Here is a 6,270-nt window from a genome sequence, read left to right on the forward strand (position 1 = left end):
TATTCCAAATTTTATTCAACAAAAAAACACCACAATGACAACAGTATTTATTGATTGATTGGAGTTTGCATGTTCTCCCCGGGCCTGCGTGGGTTTTCTGCGGGTGCTCCGGTTTCCTCCCACATTCCAAAATCATGCATGGCAGGCTGATTGGACGCTCTAAATTGTCCCTAGGTGTGAGTGTGAGTGCGAATGGTTGTTCGTCTCTGTGTGCCCTGTGATTGGCTGGCAACCGGTTCAGGGTGTCCCCCGCCTTCTGCCCGAAGACAGCTGGGATAGGCTCCAGCACCCCCCGCGACCCTAGTGAGGATTAAGCGGTTCAGAAAATGGATGGATGATTTGGGCAGCCCGGTGGTCCAGTGGTTAGCGCGTCGACCTCACAGTACAGAGGTCAAGGGTTCAATCCTGACTCCGGCCTTCCTGCGTGGAGTTTGCATGTTCTCCCCCGGGCCTGCGTGGGTTTTCTCCGGGTACTCCGGTTTCCACCCACGTTCCAAAAACAGGCAATGGAAAACTCCAAATTGTCCCAAGGTCTGATTGTGAGCGCGGATGGTTATTGATCTATCTATGCCCTGCGATCGGCTGGCAACCAGTTCAGGATGTACTCCGCCTACTGCCCGAAGACGGCTGGGATAGGCTCCAGCACACCCGCGGCCCTCGTGAGGATTAAGCGGTTCAGAAAATGGATGGATGGATGGATGATTTGGTCCAGTGGTTAGCGCGTCGACCTCACAGTGCAGAGGTCATGGGTTCAATCCCGACTCCAGCCTTCCTGCGTGGAGTTTGCATGTTCTCCCCCAGGCCTGCGTGGGTTTTCTCCGGGTACTCCGGTTTCCTCCCACGTTCCAAAAACAGGCAATGGAAAACGCCAAATTGTCCCAAGGTCTGATTGTGAGCGTGGATGGTTATTGATCTATCTATGCCCCGTGATCGGCTGGCAACTAGTTCAGGGTGTCCCCCGCCTACTGCCCGAAGACGGCTGGGATAGGCTCTAGCACACCCGCGGCCCTCGTGAGGATAGGATAAGTGGTTTGAATAATGGATGAATGAGAGCTTCAGAGAAGCTCAACTGAAGTTCACCTGAAAAGATTCGAGCATATTTCCCATTCATCATCCTGAAATTTCACCAGGACGCTAAACCGCGTTTTATCAAAATCCAGTGACTGATACTGTCGCTACGACGGAAGCGCGCACTCGTCGATGCTGCGGCTTACGCGGGTCCTCCGCGCTTTCCGTCCGTATGTTTGTGGTGTTTGTGCAGAAGGTAATCCCACCGTCAGCGGTTGGAATTTTTTCTCCCGAAAAGGCTTACGGAGAAAGTCGACTTCAGTGGCAAGTTTCAAAAGCTTTCATTGACACACCGGCTGGATGGATAAACCCCCAACACTCGCATCCGTCAGATCAATCACGATGAAGACGAGGCTGCTGCATGACTGAGTGAACGCTTCCCTGTTTGTTTTTTTTTAACCGACAAATGAGTTCCCCGCTGCTTTCTCCTCTCTTTGAGGAGTGCGAAGACTTCGGTTCCCTTGTTGTTGTCTTTGGCGCATGAATTGCAAACAAAAGCTGCGCAAGGGGGCACGGCTGCGACACTTGCGGAACACCCTTGCGGACGAAACTCATTCCCTTCGCTTGTATTCATCTTTGTGTGAGATGAGAAAACAAATAAACAAATAAAAAGTCTCTTTTTTTTGGGGTTCTATTTGCAAATGGAAAGAACAAACTGTACTTTGACTTCTTTTCGAGGCTCACCCCAAACTGAGAGCTTTGCCTTTTTTTTTTCCCGGTTAAGATGCTGCGACAATGCAACCGTTGATCAAATTTTGGGTCCTAATATAAGTTTTTCAATATGGTAGTCCAGTGGTTAGCACGTCGGCTTCACAGTGCAGAGGTACCGGGTTCGATTCCAGCTCCGGCCTCCCTGTGTGGAGTTTGCATGTTCTCCCTGGGCCTGCGTGGGTTTTCTCCGGGTACTCCGGTTTCCTCCCACATTCCAAAAACATGCATGGTAGGCTGATTGGACGCTCTAAATTGTCCCTAGGTGTGAGTGTGAGCGTGGATGGTTGTTCGTTTCTGTGTGCCCTGTGATTGGCTGGCAACCGATTCAGGGTGTCCCCCGCCTACTGCCCGGAGACGGCTGGGATGGGCTCCAGCACCCCCCGCGACCCTAGTGAGGATCAAGCGGTATGGAAGATGAATGAATGAATGAATATTTAACCCAAAAAAATATGAACAATGAGGACACCCTTTAAAGAAAACTGGTATGTCATGTTTTTTATTACTTTTTTTTGTTCTTGAAGACTGGGCTTTTTGCAGCATGTTCGCCAGCATGACTAAATACGACACGTGCTTTGTAAATACTCCATCGGTGGTCCGAATAGAAATATGTAGACGAAACAACGTGACAGTGGTAATAAACAGCCTTTGTTGCACAAGTGTAGCGTGAGTGTGGCTTTTGGTGACTTCTTCCCTGTAGTGCTTTGCTTTCATGTCACCTCATGCTGTAACCATGGTGATGCCAATAGAAGCGACACGACACCCATTCTGGGGTTGATCCAACGAGGACGAATTCAGAACATCACAGCCGACCTCGATTGGGAATCGGAATGAACCATATGATTGTCTATTATTGTACAGTATTTATTTATTTTTCGGGTGGCAAGAAAATTAGGGCCTGTAAAAAAATGGTTTCGAAAAGTGTTTTGTCCTAGCGCTACACACACACACACACGCACACGCACACCGTTTTTAGTTTTTTTTTTTTAAACCTTGACTCTTCATTAGCAACTCCCTTTGTTAACCATCATCTCTTAATACTGCAAAATATCGTGTAAAACTGTAAGTAACCGTTGTGGAACGTAATCAATTGCAGCACAAGTTAAGTCGTGATTTTTTTTGGGTGGGGGTAGGGGGGGCAGGAATTTGGCACAAGGCAGCAGAAACAAAGTCACAGTATGGGGGTTCAGTCTCTCTGGCCCTGTGTGAGAGTGAGTGAGGAATTTCCATCGGGAGGCGAGTGGGGGGGGCGCATAAGACCGGGAGGAAGGCGCTCTCTTATTTGGCCTCATCACTAATCGGTACGTCGAAATGTGCCTACTTTGCGCGCAAATTCAACGTACACGCAAAATCACGGTCGGATTTATGACTTCTCACCGCCCTGCATATGTTAACACAGTAAATCAAATTAAATTCTGATTGACGAGGTGACGCCCACAATTTGTAGTTTGCATCAAGACCCATCAGCAAAATTGGTCTGGCCCAGACATGGCACGTACACTTGGCCCACATACGTCAATGAATGACGGGCCTGCAGTGGCCCACGTCTGGCATCCATGATGTGGGCCGCATTCGGACCAGATCTCAGCCGCATCTGGCCCGACTCCGGCCTGAACAGGTTCCTGATATCAGCCTGAATTCAACCTCAACTACGCCACATCTTTCATGAGCCATATTTGACCCACATTTGAAAAAAGTCTCACAAACGACTGTTATGTTTATTGTCATAATTTGTGAACCTCACATATAACTCCACATACACTGGAAAAATGCCCTTTTTTTATTTAACAGTGAACACAAAGTCCAACTTGGGATGCAGCTTACTCTGGAACGGTATTTTTCATCCATCCATCCATCCATTATCTACCGCTTATCCGGGGCCGGGTCGCGGGGGCAACAGCTTTAGCAGGGAAGCCCAGGCTTCCCTCTCCCTAGCTACTTCTTCCAGCTCTCCCCGGGGATCCCGAGTCGTTCCCAGGCAAGCTGGGTGACATAGTCTCTCCAGCGTGTCCTGGGTCTTCCTCGGGGTCTCCTCCCGGTGGGACATGACCGGAACACCTCACCGGGGAGGCGCTCAGGAGGCATCCGAATCAGATGCCCAAGCCACCTCATCTGGCTCCTCTCGATATTTTTCTGTCCATCAAATTGTTGCACTCTCCATGTCCTCTTTTCTTCTCATGCATTCTTGTCGCCAGATGTAAGCCATCTTTTGTTTGTGACATCAATTTCCTGGTCTGAGGCCCAAGATGTGAGGCTGTTAGGTCTCACAGCGGCTGTAAGAACTGTAAGAAAACCATATCCCTTCTTTCTTGGACCTACATCATAAGTAAGGCTTATTGAAGTCATTTTTTTGTATCGTAAGGTGTTTTTCACCGAAAAAAAACACCATGTATAGTAAGGCCTTTTTTGACGAAAAAAAACGACCATGGTAAGGCATTTTTGGACGAAATTTTTAGCTGAAAAAAACGACCATGTATAGTAAGGCGTTTTCAGCAAAAAAAACCAACCATGTATAGTAAGGCGTTTTTGGACGAGAAAAAAAGACCATGTGTAGTAAGGCGTTTTTAGCCGAAAAAAACAACCATGTATAGTAAGGCGTTTTTAGGCGAAAAAAACAACCACGTATAGTAAGGCGTTTTTGGATGAAAAAAAGACCATGTGTAGTAAGGCGTTTTCAGCCCAAAAAAACAACCATGTATAGTAAGGCGTTTTTGGACGAGAAAAAAAGACCATGTGTAGTAAGGCGTTTTTAGCCGAAAAAAAACAACCATGTGTAGTAAGGCGTTTTTAGCCGAAAAAAACAACCATGTATAGTAAGGCGTTTTTGGATGAAAAAAAGACCATGTGTAGTAAGGCGTTTTCAGCCCAAAAAAACAACCATGTATAGTAAGGCGTTTTTGGACGAAAAAAAAGACCATGTGTAGTAAGGCGTTTTCAGCCCAAAAAAACAACCATGTATAGTAAGGCGTTTTTAGGCGAAAAAAAAAGACCAAGTGTAGTAAGGCGTTTTCAGCCAAAAAAACAACCATGTATAGTAAGGCGTTTTTAGGCGAAAAAACGACCATGTATAGTAAGGCATTTTTTGGATGAAATTTTTAGCTGAAAAAAATGACCATGTATAGTAAGGCGTTTTTGGACGAAAAAAAAGACAATGTGTAGTAAGGCGTTTTTAGGCGAAAAAACGACCATGTATAGTAAGGCGTTTTTGGACGAAAAAAAGACCATGTGTAGTAAGGCGTTTTCAGCCAAAAAAAACAACCATGAATAGTAAGGCGTTTTTAGGCGAAAAAACGAACATGTATAGTAAGGCATTTTTTGGATGAAATTTTTAGGCGAAAAAAATGACCATGTATAGTAAGGTGTTTTTGGACGAAAAAAAAGACAACGTGTAGTAAGGCGTTTTTAGGCGAAAAAACGACCATGTATAGTAAGGCATTTTTTGGATGAAATTTTTAGCTGAAAAAAATGACCATGTATAGTAAGGCGTTTTTGAACGAAAAAAAAGACAATGTGTAGTAAGGCGTTTTTAGGCGAAAAAACGACCATGTATAGTAAGGCGTTTTTGGACGAAAAAAAGACCATGTGTAGTAAGGCGTTTTCAGCCAAAAAAAACAACCATGAATAGTAAGGCGTTTTTAGGTGAAAAAACGACCATGTATAGTAAGGCGTTTTTGGACGAAAAAAAGACCATGTGTAGTAAGGCGTTTTCAGCCAAAAAAAACAACCATGAATAGTAAGGCGTTTTTAGGTGAAAAAACGACCATGTATAGTAAGGCATTTTTTGGATGAAATTTTTAGCTGAAAAAAATGACCATGTATAGTAAGGCGTTTTTGGACGAAAAAAAAGAATGTGTAGTAAGGCGTTTTTAGGCGAAAAAACGACCATGTATAGTAAGGCGTTTTTGGACGAAAAAAAACACCATGTGTAGTAAGGCGTTTTTAGAAGAAAAAAAAAGACCATGTATAGTAAGGCGTTTTTAGCCGGGAAAAAAAAATGACCATACTTTGCTATAAACAACCAAAACAATATGTCTTTCCTTTGTTTTGGTATAAAGAAGCACAAGAACATTTGGAAAATGTTGAAATTTAATGAACGTATCTTTTACAAAACCTTTCATGAAACGCCTTACATTTCCTTCAACAAATGTGCAATTTACTTTTATCATTCACATATCTACATTGCAACTGACCCCATTGATTGTACAAACTTTAACAAGTAATTGGTATTGACAAATATAATAATGCACCTTATGATTAAACAAGATTTATAAAGAAAGGAAGTTTTAAACCACTTACACGTGCATATAAAATCTAAATGTAATCCCTGCCTACACCTTACAAACTAAGGAGAGTGCGATTAAATGTGAGCGTGCTATTGATAGCGTCTGCTGTCATGGGTCTGTCTCAGTGACGGACTGAGGCTGCTGTTGTCTTCTTCTCTGGTCAAAACAGTGATTGCAACAAACCCTTTTACTTGCTGTTATATAACAGTGT

General features: G+C 44.3%; 1 long non-coding RNA gene across 1 annotated transcript; it reads left to right on the plus strand.

Moving 5' to 3' along the window:
- Window positions 1-77: 77 nt before the first annotated feature.
- Window positions 78-1,851, plus strand: LOC127596624 (uncharacterized). Its single transcript, XR_007961515.1, has 2 exons — window positions 78-659; window positions 1,017-1,851. It is a non-coding gene; the product is annotated as an uncharacterized LOC127596624 (long non-coding RNA).
- The last annotated feature ends 4,419 nt before the right edge of the window (window positions 1,852-6,270 follow it).

Source organism: Hippocampus zosterae, chromosome 2 (genome assembly GCF_025434085.1).
Source record: "Hippocampus zosterae strain Florida chromosome 2, ASM2543408v3, whole genome shotgun sequence".
NCBI lineage: Eukaryota > Metazoa > Chordata > Actinopteri > Syngnathiformes > Syngnathidae > Hippocampus > Hippocampus zosterae.